Genomic DNA, 21340 nt, shown 5'->3' on the forward strand with positions numbered 1-21340 from the left:
TCAACCGAAACATATTTTCTCTTCATGTTAATGAGGGTAAAGCTTGCAATTTGGGAAGGCCAGAGTATTGAAAAAACAACTGTTATAGAAGGGTCAAGGGGACAATTTTTACCGACCTCTCAAGTCCACACCCCCAACTGAATCATAAGTAACAAAAAAGAACTAGGAGGTCTGTTAGAGGAAAGAGAAGTGACCACGAGAAAATGACCTACACCACTGTCACGGCTAACGGTGAGAGTCCATCAGTAATGAAAGAGTCCTATCAGACCACCCAATGGCGGAACCTCGTCATCTAGGACCTTATCAGCAGGTACTCATATGGCCAAGCTCATATGTACTCGCTTAGTGCCAATAGTTCCCATACTGAAAGAAGATGAGTCCTCACTGCGAGTGGTACTGATAGGGCGCAGTGCTCTAGAAAAAGTGCGTGGTTAAAATGGCGATCAAGGTAGAAAAATTCTTTATTGATATCTCCCTGGACGTCAGATTAAAACAGATGTGACGACAGTGTGACAATATCACTGTAGAGTAAGCATCTAGGAATTGGGCCTAATTCCTGGATGCTTACTCTACAGTGATATTGTCACACTGTCGTCACATCTGTTTTAATCTGACGTCCAGGGAGATATCAATAAAGAATTTTTCTACCTTGACCGCCATTTTAACCACACACTTTTTCTAGAGCACTGCACCCTATCAGTACCACTCGCAGTGAGGACTCATCTTCTTTCAGTATGGGAACTATTGGCACTAAGCGAGTACATATGAGCTTGGCCATATGAGTACCTGCTGATAAGGTCCTAGATGACGAGGTTCCGCCATTGGGTGGTCTGATAGGACTCTTTCATTACTGATGGACTCTCACCGTTAGTCGTGACAGTGGTGTAGGTCATTTTCTCGTGGTCACTTCTCTTTCATCTAACAGACCTCCTAGTTCTTTTTTGTTACTTAAGGCCAGAGTATTGTCATAGAAAGACCTGATAAATCACTTGTTCCTTGGGAGTTGAATACCCTGTCCTGAAATAATTCATCCAAAAGTTTGCAAGATGCACTTTAAGAACCATTTGTTGATCTGCGCTAAGCAGGTGCTAGGCACTACGGCACTTTTATTTTTATCATCCCATCAGGTGTACAGCAGGGCTTTTCTTATGCTCAAGTCACGTTAAGAATAAGAAAAATATTTGTATGATGCAACTAAAGAACATGCTTGCATGTTTCATGTTAGGCGGATGCTGGGTATCAAAGCAGTTTGATATCATTGCAACTAACTTCCTTGACAGCAGCGTCCCTTTCACAAGGTCCGCTGGTCTTCTTCTTTTTAATACTTGTGCAATTGCATTTTTATCATGGTTTTAACCTCACAACCTTATTGGTTTTCAACACTGTGGCTATCAGATATGAAATCACCCCCCCTATGATAACCACTGATCTTGGTCTGACCCATCACTGGGAGAGAGTATGGGTTATGGATTGAACTGGAGAGAGGACTCAGTACCCTTCATTAACACTGCTGTGGTTACCTCGTATATATTTTTCTTAGGTTACCCGACTTACATGGAGAGACTGATCCCATATTATGTGATGTGGTAGGTAGCGGCTGCACCCACCACTTATGTGTAGATAGTTCTTCCCTTCACACTAGGTCCTGAAGAATTGCCGAGAATCACTAGGACTGCGAGGGATGAAACATGTTGACCACAGAGATGAGCATAGGCTGCCACTCTTCATTTGTTTTTTAGTCAGGCGGATAGCCAGCCTGAATAACCTGTTTTAAGAATCACTTACACTCACTCAAATCTTTACCACTAGGTCCCTCACACACACTGCACCATACGGTCAGGAACAAAAGATCTCCGCCAAAGATCCCCTTTATGGGAGCCCGTCGGGTATTGCAGCGCCGACCCAATGAGGAGTAGGTCCATATGATGAAGCATGACACCTAGCTTGCTGGGTGTGTGAGGATCCTAGTTCCGACAAGAGGAATTCCCCTCCTCTTCTCTTCTTTTCTTTTTTCTCCTTCTCCCTCTCTCTCGCCTACTCCCCACCCCGAGGAACTGCATACTCGTTTTTCTCCTATAGCTGTACTGGGCATGTATGCTGGACCTCCATAATAAAAGCCCATTAGTCCCTTTTTTGTTGATACAATTAGAGGTGGGCCAGATCCCAAAAGTTGGGGAAATCTCAATCCTTTGCTGGAAAAATCTGGTAAAACGAAGGGCGAGAGAGATCTCGTTTGCATGTGGTTCTGCGGATTAGTTTGAGAGACCCCAAACCACTCCCTTCACTTTATCACAATCCCTAGGAAAATACAACCCTACATAATGCATATAAAAAAAGTAGAAATACCCGGAGGTGGGACCTGAAGCTTAGACTAGGGCATGTCCCAGCTCTTATAGACTGGAAGTTGGGGGGTGAACAGTCATGAAATGGACAAAGATACATGTATGTTTTGTAAGTCTGGTATCTTATCCCTTCAACATATGATTCTTTTCTGTATGATTTGCGCTGCATTGTATTGCTTAGGATTTATCAAGCCATGGATGGCAAGGCCACTTGCAAGGTGGCCTTGCGTGGCAGGATCAATCTGAGTTACGTTTTGCGATACCCTTGTGCCCCCCTGTGTGGTTCAAGGGTGATGCTAAAAAACTGCATAAATATTCCCCATAATCTTTTTTTCACTGCCAATTATAATATATAAAATAGATCCAACCAATATTAAAGTAAGCAATTGAAACTAAGGGTCTGATTCAGAGTTTGGCAAATGGCTTTTCCATCCTCCTACTTATAAGTGTATTAGTATATGCACATGTAATTAGACGGATTGTATAGCTGTCACATTTGTGACAGAGTTCGCCAAACTCGAAATAAAGGCCTATGTTTGTTTTTCATCCCAGCAAGGCACTTTTTTTTAAAAGTCTAAGGCACTCATTTATGAGAAATGACGGATCGCTAGGTGAAAGCAGTGATGGGTCACTTCTCAGTGCGCACTCCTTGCGACATACCTGATGCGTCATATTTAATGTATGACACATCATGTCGCAAGGAGTTACAGATACGTCAGTATTTCTGACGTATCTGTAAGCGCAAAAGTGACGCATTGCTGGAGTTTGTCACAAAAGTGTAGCAACTCCAGCAATGCGATCTTTCACATGGGGCAAGCCCCATGTGAAAGGGCCTGCATCAGTCTTACACCTGCTGTGAGGCAGGTGCAAGATTTTGACGCAACGGCGTCCTAGAAGTGACGCCGTGAAATCTCCTAGAAGTGATGCCGTGAAATCTCATAGATTTCACTGCGTCACTTCTACGAGGCTGTGTGCGGGGGAACGCCCCCCCCCTGCATACGTTATACCTGACGCAGGTATAATGTAGCGCAGGGGTTTACAAAGTGATGCATCTGCTTTGATGCATCACTTTGTAAATAGTGCGGAACAGGAGGGATGTTTTACGCTGCCGATGCATCACAAAAAGTGACGCATCGGAAGTGCAAATCTGACGCAAGGCCTCATAAATGAGGCCCTATATATCCCTATGCCTCACACTGTAAAAAGTCTTGAGTAAACTTGCCACCCCTTGGAGATAATTTAGCAATTTAGCTGTATGCCCTGCCTTCATAAAAGTTTGTGACAATGTGGATCTCTTGGCATGACTTCGTATGTAGGATTTATGTTCATGTATGACATAGCCTCTGCTCCACAGGCATAGTGGTACTGTGATTGTTTGGGCGTACTCAATCCTTTTAGGGATGGACTGCTTGGTCAGCCTCAGGTGTTATTTCAAGCAACGTTTTTTCACCCTGCCTGGACTGTCCAACTCGAGAATCTGCCTTTGATCTGCTGGATGGCCTCTATGAAACACCAAGCAACCAGGTGGCTTGCCCCCACTCTCACAGTGGTCTGACAAGAGTGGACAACATAAGGTGCTGCTATTGTGAAAACTGCTTGGTGGTCAGGGTTCGGTGAACCATTGCCATTTTCTACCCCGCGCATTTCCATTGTGGTTCGGAATGAATGATCTCTGTCGTGTCCCTGCTACACAGGCCAGCGACCCTGTGCCTCAGACCACCTCTTGATCTGTTGTTGTGGAGGAGGATGAGCCTGCTGAAACCCATGTGACTGCCTTGTCCACCTAGCCTTCTGCAGGTAAGCATGGCCTCTCAGAGCATGCTCCCGAAAGGTGCAAAGGTCAGTCCAATATAGGCAAATAGCTCCTCCTCCCATCCACCAGGTGCAGAGACCTGGCTGACCCTGCCAGTAGCATATGCTTGCCTCAAAGATTAGACCTTGTACATATATGAACACACAGCCTGTGCAGTCAAGCTGTAAATCTAATGAGGGACCCCCCCCCCTCTTATGGAAACTGGTGCACTGTATGAGATAGACAATAAGGCCCACCTCAAACACAGCCCACATTTCATTCATCTTTGAAAATGCATTCATTATTTTATACTAACACCATTCATATCTTGATCACCATAGCTCTCTCTGTAGTTATTTAGGTCGTTCATCAGCAGAACCAGTATCAGGGAATATTCTGAATGTTCTGATTGCTAAAACCATCCATTTCAGGGACATCTTAAGGATTTTGGGGGCCCTGGGCCAAACGAATTTTGGGGGCCCTGTTCAGAACAACTTTGATTTTAAGATCTAATTTAATATTTTTCATGTCCTCTTTAGCTAGGTCACTGACAGCGCACAGGCGCACTCGTCCACATTTTAAATATGTTTGCATCTAATATTTAGCAATAGGGACTTTTGTTTTCATTATTTAACACAGCATCAGCTCACTAATATTATTGTGATGCTCTCCCATTTCTCATATGAAAGGGCCTGTTTTGAGCTAAAATAATCTTTTATGGATGTTGCCTTGAAGATAAACACATCATTTCTCTTTAAAATGTCCCTAAAATGCTATCTCACATCACCCACATTAAAAATAAATTCAAGTGTAACGGTATTTAAAACAATTTGTTTAAGAATTACCAATGTCATCAGGGCAAGACTATCTGCAGAACATAGCTGGCTCTATAAGGGGGCTCCCCTGAAAGTCTGGGGCCCTGGGCCAGAGCCTACTTAGCCCTTGCCTTAAAGCGTCTCTGATCCATTTTGTTAGTTGTAACAACATAGCTTGAGTATCTGCAGTTTTTAACACAGGCCTCATTTGTTTAAATTCTCATCTGAGATTAGATGTTTTTTACACAATTGAATAGTTTTTAAAATATTTTGATATTAGGTGCAATGGACCGAATCTTTAAATTAATTTGGGAGTCCTTGAAACGAGCAAGAATTGTCCAAAGATAAGTATTGTTCCTACTTAATGAGAAGGGCACCCTAGTTGCTCTTCAAATTGACAAATCGTCTTTAATTCCATTTGTACATGAGTTCTATTCAATTCCTCCGACATTTCGTAAACAAGGAGTTTTGTTCTCTTTTTTTCCAGAATTCCTAAAACCTGTTTAGTTTATTCTTCTCAAACAATCATCCTGTTCTTCTAGTTTGTATTTTACAACTTCTATCTCATTTGTAGACATCATAGTTTGCTTTTCAATATTATCATGGAAATCCTCTACATTTGGTCTAATTCTTGAATCCAAGATCCAGGCTATTTGATCTTGTTTTCAATACCCTGCATCTGTGAACATAAAGAGGAATTGAAAACTTTTTTTTCTGGGAATCAGACTTGAAATCATCTGCCTAGCAAGCTCTATAAAGAAATAGGCATTGCTATTTGAAATATTGATACAAAATTGCACAAGAGGAAAGTTAATCCTGTAACCTTAGGCAAGGGTTTGCTGCACCAGATCAAGATCAAAATGCAAACAATGGCTCTTTCCTCAAGTCACAAGACTCAGAGAAACAGATACTACTCACTTCCAATGTTAACCATCATCATTCTGAAAGTGCTTGTGAACTTTTAGATCAAATGGACCCCACCGAACCCCACACTTCTTCTGTTAGGCCTTTATATTGGTCTCAAGAATGGGGGGGGGGGATTTTTTAGGGGTCACTATAGGCTGAGTGATGTCTGAATTCTGTAATGAATGGGCAACCCTAGCCCATAGCGTGTAACAACCAAGTTTAGGGGGGAGAAACACCCTTTTGCCCCTTCTGCCCCTTCTGCCTCTTCAAAACCTCCTTCCCCCACCTCCATACAGCGGGAGGAATCACCTACCCCCCTGCACCCAGGTACAGAGAAGTCCACTCCGCTAGAGTCCTTACCCGGAAAATAAGCACCAGCTGAAACACCTACCGGTAAGTATGTTGGCCCTGGTACAGACTCATTGACCTCCAATGTCGCCTGCCTCCTCCTGCTACCTCCCTGCAGCTCCTTGCTCACTCCCAGCACTCTTGACCCCGGCGCCGATTCAGCCTGCACACCGCAGCCAGTTCTGCCTCTTCCCCCAGCAACTGGGAACCAGAAGCAGGCGGCGTCCTGGCGTCCCGGCGTCTCCGGAGCCACGCTGCCTCCTCCCACCTCCAGTCGCTAAGGTCCCTGGGTGAAGCCAACGACTTGCCGGGACCAGATCTGCAGAGAGTTTCCCGCATCGGCTGCTCTCCACACCAAAAGACACAGAGCGACAAGCGGAAAGAAACTCCCCAGCAAAAATCAGCCGCTTTTGGGGAAACACATCCACAGACCTCAGACCACCATTCTTAGCACCCGAGGTGAGACGCGACCGCGGCCGTTTAGCTGGTGGCCGCCATGTTCCTTTCCCCCCTCAATTGCCAATATAAAGGCCAAACAGAAGACGAATGGGGTTACGACTGGAGAAGCAGAGTTAAAGGCGAGAGAGCCCTCAAAGAGTAGAGGGAGAGGTAGGGCGAAGAAAAGAATCGTCTCAAAAGTAAAAATAACCCCCTACCTAAAAACCTACTACAGAGTTATGTCCTCCACAGCAGGTATAAGCGAGGCAGCTAAGACAAGTACACAAGAGGAGTTGGAGGGGGGTCCCCTAAACCTAAGACTAAACTTAAGACTATGATACCAGAAAGCGACGTAGGGCGACCCCCTCTCTTGACTCTGTTTCAGCAATGTAAACAGAGGGGACCTAAGCAACCTACTGCAACTCCGTCTCTGACCTCACCGGACCCTCATTCGGCAATGGCATTGTCCAATAGATTTAATGTCCTTAAAGTTCCAGACCCTCAAGTTATTCATGACTCCCATGACTCTCAAGACAGTGTTAAGGAATTTATTAATTCCTGGGGAAACAGCTATAACCTCTGAAAATAGGAAATCCGAGACTGAGAATGCCGTGGACAAAGGACTAGCGTCTCACTCTTTATCTGACATCTTAATCGCTATGAAAGAGCAAATGTTAAGTGGATTTAAGGTGTCAGAGATGAATCAGGCAGAGTTGGCCAGTAGGTTCTCGGTCTCTGAGGCAAACCAGGCAGCAATTAAACCATCATGCAAGGTGTTGGCTCAGAAATTGTAGGATGTGGTGGCGAGAACCGATTAAATAGAGGCAGAAATCCCGGTAATTAAGAAAGCCATAAGCTCAGCCTCAAGGGATGTGGCAAAATTGACAGCACAGAATAAGGAGCTAAGAGAAGACCTAGAAAGGCTGGAGAATCATTCCCGGAAAAACAATCTGAGACTTTTAAACATTCCAGAGAATCTTGAGGGGCCGGATCTTAAGGGATTCATTATCTCCCTGCTACAGGGGACGGTTCTAAGGAATTCACCAGACATAAACCTGGTACAAGAGATTCAAAGGGTTCATCGAGATCCCTTTAGGAAGAAGCCTAGCCAACAGAAACCCAGGAAGATCTTGATTTATTTTCTCTCCTATTCCGTTAAGGAGCAAATATTGTCTGCAGGCCTAAACGAGGGCTCAGTCTCTTTTTCACTAACAGGGCAAGAATCAATCTCCTTCCAGCTAAGATCTGATATATCCCACACAACAGCAACTAGGCAATGGGAGTTGGGGAGTAGACTAGAGGAGCTAAAAAGTCAGTTACGAGCCATGTTTAATAACCAGATGCATCAATTCCGTACAAATGAAGAGGTAGATGATTTCATGGCAAACATTAGAGGAGGGAAGTGAATTATGAGAAGGAGCTAATATGGGGGAGGAACAGCGCAAGTAGTCTCTGGGCATAGACTCTTAGATCGTACATTCTTTTTAATTTTTTTCTTAAATGTTTTAGTATATCGCGCGAAGTGGTTGCGACCTAATAGGCTTCGCCTATTGGAAGGGAGGGTTCCTTACGAGAGTATGGGGGCACAGGAGGGTTGGAATGGGTGCACAGGGTGGGGAGCAAGGGGATAAAAATAAAAAAAATTAAAACGTCTCACTTGAAGTATTTATCAATCTGGTTGATTGGTCTGGGTCAGGGATTTGTAGTTGGATGGCAGGTGTAGTAGTAAAACAAATGAAGATGAGTTTTATCTCCTGGAACGTGAACGGGTTGAGATGCCGAAGGAGGCAAAGATTGTTAATGAAATACCTGGAGCTCTCTGAGGCACAGGTTTGCCTCCTACAAGAAACGCACTTAACTGCCGGGGAATCCAAAAAACTGTTCTCTGATACACCCTGGGTTAAAAGTTATTGCTTTTCCGATCAAACAATAAATAGCCGTGGAGTTGCAATTTTGATCAAACAGGGGTTAACGTGCTCTATAAAATCAATACAGACATTTCAAACCGGGAGGTGGATCATAACACATTTGGATCTTGGAGGCACAGACCTAATATGTGCTTCTTTCTACGGTCCAAATGTGGATGACTCATCCTATATCTCTAAACTTCAGTCTAAGTTAATCCTGGAAAACCTTCCTATGATTGTGGGGCGGGATTTCAATGTCCTTCTAGGTCCCCTTGAGGATAGGTCAAATCAAAGGTATTATATAGGGGCACCTCGTATTCGGCGTGCAATGAAGAATTTGATGCACAAACTGGAGTTGGTAGATGCTTGTAGGGGTATGATAGGAGACTTAGCTGGGTTTACGTTTCATAGTAAAAAATACCATCATTCCTCCAGGATTGATTATGTGTTAGTGAGCAGGGATCTTCTGGATACAACTTCTGCGGTTTCCATTCTCCCAAGTCATCTTTCGGACCATGCCCTAATTTTGTTTTCATACAAAAAAACAACAAATATGACCCAAACTAGATGGACACTAAACAGGGGAAAGTTGGTTGACCCAGACATTATTCAGGCCATTAAAGTATCTTCCTTAGAAATATTTGATCTAAACATCGGATCTACGGCCGCTGGAGTTGTCTGGGATGCCTTTAAGGCCAACCTGAGGGGTCGGCTCCATGGCCTTATATGCTCTAAAAATCGAGCTGAATGTAGGGATTTAAAATTAAGAGAGGAAATAATTAAACAGCTAGAAGCAAAATGCCTCTTGTTAACAGGAGGGCCATCTGAAAGGCTGGGTAAAGTACAGGAGGGTCTTGAGCAAGCTAGACAAGATTTTAGAGGGAAGTTAGATGAGAAGTGTAAGGCTCAATGGCTTAATAAGAATATGGAGAATTATGAGTATGGGGAGAAGGCAGGTGCCCTGATGGCATGGACGGCCAGAACTGACCACTCTAAAGACAACATAAGTGAGTTAGTGATAAATAACAATGGGGATAAATCTACCTGTATAGAGGATATACAGGAATGCCTACTCACATAATTCTCAGATCTTTATAAAGAGAACTTGACCCCTTCAAAACAACAAATACAGGTATGGCTGAGCACTAAATCACTATCTTCCCTAACACAGCCCGGCAAAGATCTCCTGGACTCCCCGATCTCGTTGGAAGAGATAAAAACTCAAATCAAGATATCTAAACATAATAAAGCATCCGGTATGGATGCCCAGCCAAAGGAAGTCTACAAATTTCTGTCGGAGGAGCTAACTCCAGCCTTGGGAACTTCATTTCAGTCCATCTATAGCCTAACAGGTCAAATTCCTAGCTCTTGGAGGGAAGCAACTATTGTCTTAATACCGAAACCTGGAAAAGACTCTTGGAGAGCAGATTCTTATCGCTGGATCTCCCTGCTTGAATGCCGACTATAAGATCTTTATGGGCATTTTAGCAGGGAGATTGGCTAAACTGGTCTCCGGATTGATTAATACCGACCAAAAGGGCTTTATAAGTGGACGCTATATCCAGGAACAGACGCAGTTGCTTATAGGCAATATAGACTTGGCCATAGTAAGATCAGAACCCTTGGCGATAATTGCCTTAGACGCCGCCAAGGTGTTCAACAGGGTGCGTTGGACCTACCTCTGGGAGGTATTGGAAGTTATGGGCTTTGGCCCCATATTTATTAAAACATTGAGACAATGCTACCAGGGAGCATTAGCAAAAATTTTGATTAATGGATCGCTCACTTCCAGCTTTGAAATTCATAAGGGAACTAGGCAAGGGTACGCTATTTCACCTTTGTTATTTGACCTGTACATAGAGCCGTTGGCCCAGGCTATAAGGGTAGATGAGTTAATTCCTCCCTTTAAATCTCAGCAGTATCAATCTAAAGTAGCTTTATACGCTGACAATATAATTCTTTACACCAGCAATCCAGAAGTGACAATGTCACGGGTTGAGACCCTCTTGGAGGAGTTTGGCTTCATTTCAGGTTATCTAGCCAACTCCTCCAAGACGGAGGTGATGTGCTGGAATATTGATCAGTGGAGGGGACTGACCAGTACAGAGTTTAAATACTTGGGCATTAGCATAGTCAAACAAATTGAGAAAATCCCCCATATTAACTTTAAAAAAGTCACTATGGAAATAGACCGTCTTTTGGTAAGGTGGAGGAATATCCCCTTAACTCTCTATGGGAAGGTAAATCTAGTAAAAATGATTATCCTCCCCAAGTTGACCTATTTGTTTAATACTGTCCCCCTGACGTTTCCCCAACAGGGTATCTCCAAAGTTCAAAGTCAGATTGGGAGCTTTGTATGGGGGGATAAGGGAGTAAGGCTGTCGTGGAAGAAACTGAGGCGCTGGCTAGTCAAAGGTGGGTTAGCCCTCCCAGACATCAGCTGGTATTTGGTTGCATTCCAATTCAAAGCTACCCGGATGCTTTTGTCTAAACCAGCGGCAACAGCGTGGGGATTGTTGCTTAGTGAATTGGCAATGAATGAAGGTGGGGTAGCGTAGAGGGGTTTCTTTACAAGTTTGGGTCACCTAACTTTTTTATAAGAGTGCGTTTGAAGGTTCTTAAGAATGCATTAGAAATTTGGTTCAAAGTAAGGACTAGGTGTGGGATTGGTTACTATTTTGACCATGCCCCCATATGGGACTACCCGGGGACTCCACTCTGTCTTCAAGATGGTTTGGCCGGCCCCATAAAGAGAGCATGAGTCTCAATATGGTCGGACTTAGGGGATGCTAATGGTATTCACTCGTGGGAAATATTGAGAGCCAGGATAGGCCCCGGTATATCAAAATGTAAGTTTTTACAACAAAACTCCTGGTTTGAGGCCGACACTGGGGGTATCAGGGGTGATTGGGATGCAGAGGTCTTGTTTATGTCTGCTCAGCAGTTGAAGAAAGAAATTTCTATTTGGTATAGGAAGCTTGTTGAAGCAGACGATCTAGATACCCCATCACAGGCATCGGTTTGGAACCAATCCTCGTTTGAATCTGATATAGATCTCTTAGAACCATCTTTAAAACTACTCTATAAGTACACCAAATCGGCTAGTTTAAAGAAAAAACACTTTTTTGTGACAATCGCATTTATTATACCCCAGCTAAAATAGCAAAATTCACCCCAAAACCCGAGCCGAAATGTCCCAGATGTTTGACTCCTAAAGCCAACGATATACATATCTTTTATGAGTGTTCTGAATTGGGATCGTTCTGGAAGGGGATTGGTGACTTCCAGCGTAAAATTTTTGAAGTCAACATTGTGGTTAACGGATCCTTAGTCTTTTTTGCCAATGATGGAATTTCTTCCTTGGATCTGGCATCGACTCATAGAGGATTGCTGTTATGTTTGATTCTGTTGACTCGCAGGGAGATATGTATTAAATGGAAAGATCCCACTCCCCCAAAAACTGAGGACTGGCTTAAATCCACATTTGCAATGGCTCAGCTTGATCTCGCAGGTTCCAGCATTAGCTTACCTAGTCTCTGGCTACCCTTTAATAGTATGGGCCGAGTTTTGAGACTGTTTTGATATCTATGCGAAAAATCACTCAGGCCTATGATTACACCTTAACTCCAAAAAAGGGGTTAGTCGGGCGACCTAAGCAAGTGCAGGAAGCCGGAGGGCGCCCAGGTTGACAACAATGGCTGTATAAGTTCTGCAGTATGCTTATAGGTGAGATGAGGACAAACCAAATTAGAAAATGAACCGCACCAAAACCATTGATATGCAAAACAATAATGTCTGAAAATAAAGTGACTGAGAAGGACACACATAGGGCTTTGCTTGTAGTTAACAACAATCTCTCTCCTACAGTAATGTGTAGGTGGGTGCCACAGTCCCCACTAATACAGATTAAAAGATAACTGTTCATATGCCCACTGCTACAACTAAAGGAACACAAACATCACTCCCTAAAAAAGGAAATACGAATACTGGAGAAATAATAGAAGAAATAAACTCCAGCAAGCAAAATATGATTTTTTAGTCTTCACAAACTGGTGGCAAAGCCTTAAGTCAGTGGCAAGTTCAGAAAAACACTCTGTATCAACAGAGGAAAGAATACAATCAATGGAGAGATTAGCGACTAGGAGATCCAGAAATCCTATAATGGTAAGAAGAGTCACAACATTGCAACTTGGGACAGTTGAGTTACAAACACAATGGCTTACAAAGCCAAAAATGCAAACTCCATTGAAATAACATAAAGTGGGAATCCTATTCTTCAGCTGGACAGGTAGGGGAAAAGAGAGCATTCATGACAGACATACTACCAGACCTACCAAAAGAACCAAATATGCTCAAGATTTATTCAATGAGGTAATACAATATAATTCCATATTTGCTACAAAACACCCTCTCCTTAATTCAAATTATCAAGCATAATGAAAATGAAATGGATTCATGCCTACAGAGGACATTTAATGGCTAGTCTCCCAATGCATTGCTTTGCACATTGACTGAAGCGATGATGCCTTTTTGAATGGTGCCCTTCCATCACTCACTGTCATTCAGACAAGATTTACTTACTTTCCGTTTGGATATAATAGCCTTTTATTTAAAAAAAAAAAGAGGATGAATCCTTTAATGTGTGTATTATAAGTTAATGTAAATTTCCTTTTTAATTTTTCTGACTTTCTCATCATATTACTCAAAACACGTGTGCGGAGACAACAAGCATTTCAAACACAGCAAGTAAAGCCACTGTTATGCCTGCTGCTCAGCCAGCGGGACTGTGTTGATGGAACGTTGGTGTATGAGGTGACAGTGGAAAGTTGGTGAGTGAGATAGTCAGTTGGTGGATGGGCTGAGCAGCAGGAAGGCTGCTCCTAGTGGGGTTCTTGTTAACATCTTACTTAATAAACCTACTTGACTATTCTACTTTATTTATTTATTTTTGTGTTTTATAGAGCGCAAACTTGACCCGTTAGGGTATCAGATCGCTTTACACGAATCATAGGATTGTACAAAATCATTTAGAATCACAAGAGTAAAAAATCAATTAGGAGGTGGTGGGGTGCAGAATACATAAGAGATAGGACACGTATTTACAGATAACATTTACAATTACTCAAGACCACAGGTTTCTTGGTGGGGTGACTAGGAAATCCGAAAGGAGGCAATCGCCAGGCATATATCAGGGTCATAGCGGTGGTTGAAGGCAAAATTTAAACCATAAGGAAGGTTTTGGTATCCTTTTTGAAATGAGACAGAGAAGGGATTCTTCTGATGGTGGGTGAGAGAGAGTTCCATATTCTAGGAGCGGCCCCAGAGAAAGCACGATTGTACGTTTTTTTTTCCGGGAAGTGAGCAGGTTGCAGCAGGAGGTCTCTCGCGGACCCGGAGATTCTGATACCTCCAGAAAGTTTCCGTGCAAGATATGCAAGAGAGTTTGAGTATAAAGCCTTGTGTGTAATGCAAGCCAGTTTAAGCAGTATTCTTGCCTCAAGGGGAAGCCAGTTCAGAGCGTTCAGGTGTGGGGAAATGTGGTTGAATTTTCTTGTGCCGGTAAGTAGCCTTTGGCTAGGAGGGGGATGTTGGAGATGGGTCTGAAGTTGTCAGGGGAAGCAGGATCTAGCGTCGGCTTTTTCAAGATGGGGAGGACTTGACTGACTTTCAGAGAGTCAGGCATCGATCCCTGCTGGAGAGAGGTGTTAATTATTGCAGTCCAGCTAGGAATAATGGATTGGGCAATGGCGGCTAGGCAGTTGGAGGGGAGCGGGTCATTAAAATGGTTGTTTGAGTTTAAGGTAGATAGGATTTTAGAGATGTAGTCTTCGTCATAGACTTTGAAGTCGGTCCAGTGAGCTTGATTTTTAGGTGAAATCTGTGGGGGCATTGCGGCAGGAGAAGGTAGGTCCGGAAGGAGTTTAGAGTATGTTGCGGGACTAAGTTTGTTTCCTAAGGCTATGATTTTGTCAGCGAGGAAGGAGCAGAATTCCTCGGAGGATATTAGGGACTTGGGGGTTTCTTTTGATGTTTTGGCCAATTTATTAGATTGCTGTTTGACCAGATTGAAGAGCTTGCAGGGTCTGCTCTTGGCATTCCCTAGTTCAGATCTGAAGAATTCTTTTTTTGAGTTGAGGATGTTCCTGTTGTAGGCATTTCTGGCCTGGCGGAGAACATTTAGATGTGGGGCAGAGGGGTGCTGCCTCCAGGTTCTTTCAGATTGCCAGAGGGATCTCCTCTCATTGTTGAGGGATCCCATGAACCAGGGGTTTCTGTCTTTGATTTGGGTTGTTTTCAGCTTTAATGGGGCAAGATCATCCAGAATGCTTGATATAGTCGCAGAGTGGTGATCGCTGAGGTCACTGACCATTGTGATATGCAAGGGGGGTGGTCAGATTTGCAGCGAGCCTCAAGTTTCCTATGGTCCAAGTTCTTGGTGTCTCTGATCCAGCGTTTGGGGATCACCGGTTGCGGTGCCCTTGTCTTGTGGGTGCCAGGTAGTAGGAAGGTGATGGTGTGGTGGTCAGACCAGTCATCAGGGTCTATAGAGATAAGTTTGACTGCTTATTCTTTGGAGATGATCCAATCCAGAGTGGCCCCTTTTGAGTGAGTTGGCAGTGAACAGATTTGGGTGAGGGCTTGATCGGCCAGGAGGTCTTTGATAGCGTTGACATGTGGATCCTTGGAATCGTTCCAGTGCAGGTTAAAATCACCAAGGAAAATGTCTTTAGTGATGGGGGAAATCTTAGCAGTGATGATTTCCATGAGGTGATCAGTGAAGGAGTTGTTCATGCCTGGGGGGTGGTAAAAGATGTGTAGGTTGCACAGTTGGGTGGAATTGCTGCAAATAGCGAGGGTGAGGTATTCGCAGGATTCAGTGGTGTCCGCAAGGAGTTCAGTGACAGTAAGGTTAGAGTGGTAGATGCAGGCGATGCCTCCTCCTTTCTTGTTAGATTGCCTGTCCAGCCTTGCAATGTTATAGTTGGGAGGGACTAGGAGGTCCAGGCATCGAGATGAGGATTCGTTGAGCCATGATTCTGTTAGGATTGCAAAGTCTAAATTTTTGTTCACGATGAGATCAGCAATATCAGTAGCCTGCTTAGCAGCCGATGGGCAGTTGATTAGCAGACCAGACAAAGAGGGGGGCCGGAAGGAGTGTCAGGAGTATGGGCGGACAGGGGAACAGGCGTTGGATTACTTTTTACCACAATTCTGTAACGGGGTGTAGCTGGTCTGTTGGGGTTGATAGTGACCATGCAGATAGCAAGGGGTAGATGGGGCAGCGTAGTAGTCCCGGAGGATGGCAAGGATTCCATTTCTGTGAGGTCTAGCGGACTTGGAGTGAAAGGGGTAGAGTTGTATGAGAGGACAAGGGCAAGGGTTTCCTCCTTTGATAGGTGGGATGGTTGCTTGCGAAGGCGAAGATGTCTCAAGGATAGAGGAAGAGGGTGTTTTTATGGGCTGGAAGGGCTAGCTCGACCTGTATTGTTGGCCTTTGGAGGCGTACCAGTCACACAGTCATATTGGGGAGCTAGCTGGGAGGAGACCAAAGGCCTAGGGACGATTGTGTTTGCAGGGCCGCGAGGTGTGCTGGAGTGGTTAGGATGATCTGTGTTGGAAAACCCTAGAGGGGTGGTTTGTGAGTGGCTTGGATCAAGACAATGCTGTTTTTGTAGAGGGTCATGGTGAGGTCAGCTCGTAGGGTTGGGGAGGGTACTATTGAAAGCTTCGTGCCTTGGAACTGGACCTTCATTCTTCCACAACAGCCAAATTGGATTTTTCAAGGCTACAAATAAACACAATACTCGTGTATGTACTATGTTGTGTAACATTACATCCCATCATTTTGTGAAAGCCTACAAGTGTTGGTAAATCAAAACTAACTTGAAGCTGTAATCTAGTGTGTGACCTTAATATGGCTTTAAAGGTGTTTACCTGTTCCTCTTTTAATGATAGGTTCAATCTAAGCAATGGATGGATGTAGAGAAAAACTTTTGAAAGAGAGGTATCAAGCTCCATAGTGTCTTAAGTCAATTTGTATCAGTAGTCACTTTTCAGTATGTTCACATGATGGATGGTCATCTTGCAGCCTGTTAACTCTTTAGTTTGTCTGTAAGACTATCTGTCTATTTATGTTGTTCTCATTGTATGGTCTTTCAGCCGTGTGAGTCATATAAAGCCAACTGTGTAATAAAGCTTCTCATTGCTATTCACCATATTGGATTGCTGTTGTTAATAACCCCTTTTGCTCAACAATGTAGCAGTTTCCAGTTCAGCTGCCCTTGGTGTTTCCACTAGTTTTTCATTAGATTGGATTAAAGGTCTATGTTTGTCTGGATTTTGACTCGATCTAGTTAAAAAAAAAACAAGCCAGAAAGAACGTTTGTGTCTGGGTTTTTTGGGGAACTATTCTTAGTGCATTATTAGACGGGTTCAAGTAAAAAAAAAAATACTTGTTTTTATTGACATTTGGAATAAGACAACATTATAGCATGTCCCAAAACATGAAGATCATTAATCAAAAAGGAAATTGAGACAGAAGTACAGAAACCTGAAGGCACGGGGAGGGGGAAGGAGGGGAGAAAGAGAGTGGGAGAGGAATGGCGGGAAGGATCATCACATGACAACAGAACATAGATGCACAGTTTACAATTGCACATCCTGTACATGTGAATGACTCATGTTGTCAATGCGTAATAACCTCAAGACAGTGAGTCAGCACATTAAATAATAATCATCTGATGACAATTTTTAAGTATATATTGATAACAAGGTCCCCAGGGCTGACTGATGTGAGAGCCCAACTCAAGCAATAAAGGAAATGGTGTTAACGAGAGTCTCATTGGGTAAGGCTGCAAGTGGTGATAGTGTTGGCGTGTCTTTTGATCGTAAGCTGTGGTTCGCCTATGTCTTTGGGGTGGGATCGAGAAGACAATTCCAAAAACAGGACAATTGCTCATGACAGTATGCTGCATACCACAGCCAACGGTCTATTGTTGGAATCAGTTGTCTGCCCAGTTCATGGCTACCCTGCCAGGAGCAGCAGCATAGCTGTGAGTCTGTGGTCTGCAGCTGAAATGTCCTTGACGTAACCCAGCAATCCGATCAAGGGAACACATGGGGTCTGCTGTCCAGTCCAGTTATTGTGCATATAAGCAAACCCCCAGCCACTCTAGGGCCCACCAAACCAAGTGGATAAAGGAAGCCTGAGTGAGGCACATTGGAGGCAATGGAAATCCGCCCAGGTCCCTTTCTAAAAGCTGTAATTGGGTTCGATAAAGACGGTGTACAAAGTTGGATTGAATTAAGCGCAGTAGTTTGGTGACAGTATCTCCAACTATCCATTGCAGAACGACCACTGTGAGTCTGTTATTGATGAACCTATGTCAGCCTCCCAATAGTTGCGAGTTCTGTCGATCACGAAAGGTGAGGAGGGCTTCATTGTGTTGTAAAGATGAGTTATCAGTTTGCGGGGTGAGGGTGTGTAGAGATTGTGTTCTAAGGCCTGGAGCATCAGTGACTGGGACGAGAAGGTTTCATGTATAGTGCGACAGGTGGCCCTAAATTGATACTACAGGAGAAGATCCAGTGCAGTGGATGTAAACTCAGCAGTGACATCAAAGGACTGTAGGAATGCACCCCATTGTACAGATCCCCAAAAAGTGGTGATGTTATGGCATTGTGCCTGCATTCTATTGCCCTTGTCTTGTAATGGTGGTACTAGTGGGCTGTGTCCAATAGGAATGGAAGATGCATATATGCAGGCTAATTCTGCTAATTTCCTGGGACCGTCCCAAGCCCAGGGCGCACATTCAAAAGTGTCTATCTCTGTCCGCTGTGCTTTATAAGGAGAATACAAGGCAGTGGTTAAGGGCCAGGGAGCTGTGCCATCTGTTTTCATGGCAGTTTGGGGCTGGTATGGTTTCGGGTATATCCAGTAATGTAGGAATTGTGCTTGGGCACATAAACCATATATTGTCATGTCCAGTGCCCACAGTCCGCCCTGGGTGAGAGGCAGGGTCACCAGCCCAAATTAGTGTAATCAAATAAGACCGTAAGCGCCGCAGAAATTGAGCCATGAGGGGAATGTGAACATTAAGAAAGAATAGAGAAATTTAGGGAGTAACACCATTTCGGTGAATGCTATCTGTCCAGCGAGTGAAAGTGGCAGATTTGACCAGATTGGTATTCTGTCTTCCAGCCATGCGATCGCACAGCTGTAATTGGCTTTCCAGATTTCTTTTTTTATTTTATTTTTTATTTTTTATTTGACAAGCAAGTCAAGGAAATCAACATATCAAATACATAATCAGAAGAAATAAATCGAATTCAATTTGATGCAAATACATATTAGAAAAATAAAAACACTAAAAAGTAAAAGGAGTAGTTCCTAGTCAGGACAAATCGCTAATAATTAATAATATCATAAACAAAGAAAAAAACATACATGGTTCAAATCATTGCCGACATAGCAAAAAAATTACCCCACATTTTAATAAACTTAATTTTGGCTTTGATTCCTCTATTCCTGGCAATAGCTTCTTCCATAGTATAAATTTCATAAACCAATGACCACCATTCAGTTGTATGAGGAGGATTCTGAGAAATCCAGGCCCTTTCTACCACCAGTCTTGCACAAGCCAATGTAATATTTAGCAAATCTTTATAAATAGGACTAACCGGGTATATAGCCAAAAGTACCGTGGCGGCATTTAACGAAAAATTGATCAGTTGATTTTGGGTTAAAATATTTTCTATGTCCAACCAAAATTTTCCTAATAATGGGCACAAATAAATCATATGTATAAGGTCTGCTGCCACCAGACCACATTTAGGACGTTTAGTACGATCATTGTTGGAGTTATTTTGCGCCCATTTTGAAATTTTTAATGGAGTGTAGTACAGTCGACTAAACGTCCTATAAGATTGGAGTTTCAAACTGGAAGACTGGACGGCTTTACTGATATTGACTAAGGCAGCGGAGATATTCTGGGTTGTCATGTTAGATCCTAAGCTGGTAGTCCATTTTAGTACCAATCTAGGGGCTTCGTCAGAGCTATTTTGGCTGAGACACTTGTATCCCAAGCTAATTAGTGATTTTCTATGCACAGAATAGAAACATGTCCATATATCTGAGCTGGTAATTTCTACCAGATTCATTTTGCGTACTAAATAGTCCTTAACTTGAATGTATTTGTATCTCATTTTTTCGGGCAATTTATACAAAAGTTGTAATGTTGGAAATTGTAGAAACCCATCCGTACCATAGAGATCACCTAGTGTCTCAATACCATAATTGCCCCATTCTCGGCCAATTTTATCTCTAAAAATATCTGGAAGCCCAGGATTATCCCATATTGGCAGCTCTTTATGAAAAAACGAAGTATTGCACTTAGTCAACATCTGTTTCCATATAAATACCGCATCTCTCGCAGTCTTAAATTTTACCCGTTTGAAGTAATTTGGGTCGTGTACATTGGCCAGGAATTGTTTTGAATAACCACCTAGCATAAATTGGTGAAAAAAATATTGGTTATTAGCGACAAATAAACTACGAAGCCGGCCTAAAAAAGAAGCAATAAAATAAGCTTTGAAATCCGGGAAGTTTAAACCTCCCTTCTCAGATGGGAGTTTTAATATTATCATAGACCTACGAGCCTTCTTATAGCCCCAAATGAAACTAATTAAAATGCCGTCTAATTTTTTAAAGAATAAGTTATTAACGCGACAAGGTATAGAACGGAAAAGATATAAAAACTTCGGCAGTATGATCATTTTGATCAAATTCATACGACCTATGAGATTTAATGGAATCTTGTGCCATTTTTTCAGAAGATTAGTCACTTTTTTTAATATAGGATCATAATTTAATGAGTTTATATCAGCGATATTAGATGATATCTTTACCCCTAGATATACTGCAGATTGACAAAGTCCTTGCACTGGTAAATTGGCCTTATAGTTCATAATGACTTGTGTTTGTTTATATTTAATTTATATCCAGAGATAGTTCCAAAATTTTTAGCTTCTGTCGTGATCCCTTATAGTGCATCCACGACGTTGGTGGTGTAAATAGCTAAAGTCATCTGCATATGCAGTAATTTTAAGAGATTTACCTTCATGGAAGATTGGGGCAATCTTGGTTTGAGCTTCCAGAGCGTTAATAAATGGCTCCATGGAGAGAGCGAAGAGCAGGGGTGATAGCGGACATCCCTGCCGCGTCCCTCGCAGGATTGGAAAAGCTGATGAGAGAGCCCCAGCATAGCTGATTTTGCCATTAGGGTCCTTATACAATGCCTGTATACTTCTCACAAAACGCCCTCTAAAACCAAATTGCCTTAAGACGCCCCACAAATAATCCCACCCCACTCGGTCAAACGCCTTCTCCGCGTCTAAAAGTATCATACCGAGTGGGGTGCGATCAGTTGTAGCAACGTCGAAGGCAGTAATAGCCATATTGGCATGTGTAGTGGTGTCTCTCCCAACAACAAAGCCATGTTGTTGATCATTTACCAAATGGGGCATAAGGGGAGCTAATCGCATTGCTAAAAGTTTAGAATAAACTTTAGCGTCAGTATTTATCAGAGAGATAGGTCTGTAAGACCCACACTCCACCGGGGGTTTATTTTTTTTTAGAAAGAACATAATTTTAGCTGTCTTCCATGAATCTGGGGCCTTCCCAGTAGCAGCAAATGAATTAATGACCAAGCAGAGCAGTGGTAGAATTTCATCTGCGCAAGTTTTATATAGCTCTATGGGAAGTGTATCCTCGCCAGCCGCTTTATTAGATGG

Source organism: Lissotriton helveticus, chromosome 2_1, assembly GCF_964261635.1.
Source record: "Lissotriton helveticus chromosome 2_1, aLisHel1.1, whole genome shotgun sequence".
Lineage (NCBI taxonomy): Eukaryota > Metazoa > Chordata > Amphibia > Caudata > Salamandridae > Lissotriton > Lissotriton helveticus.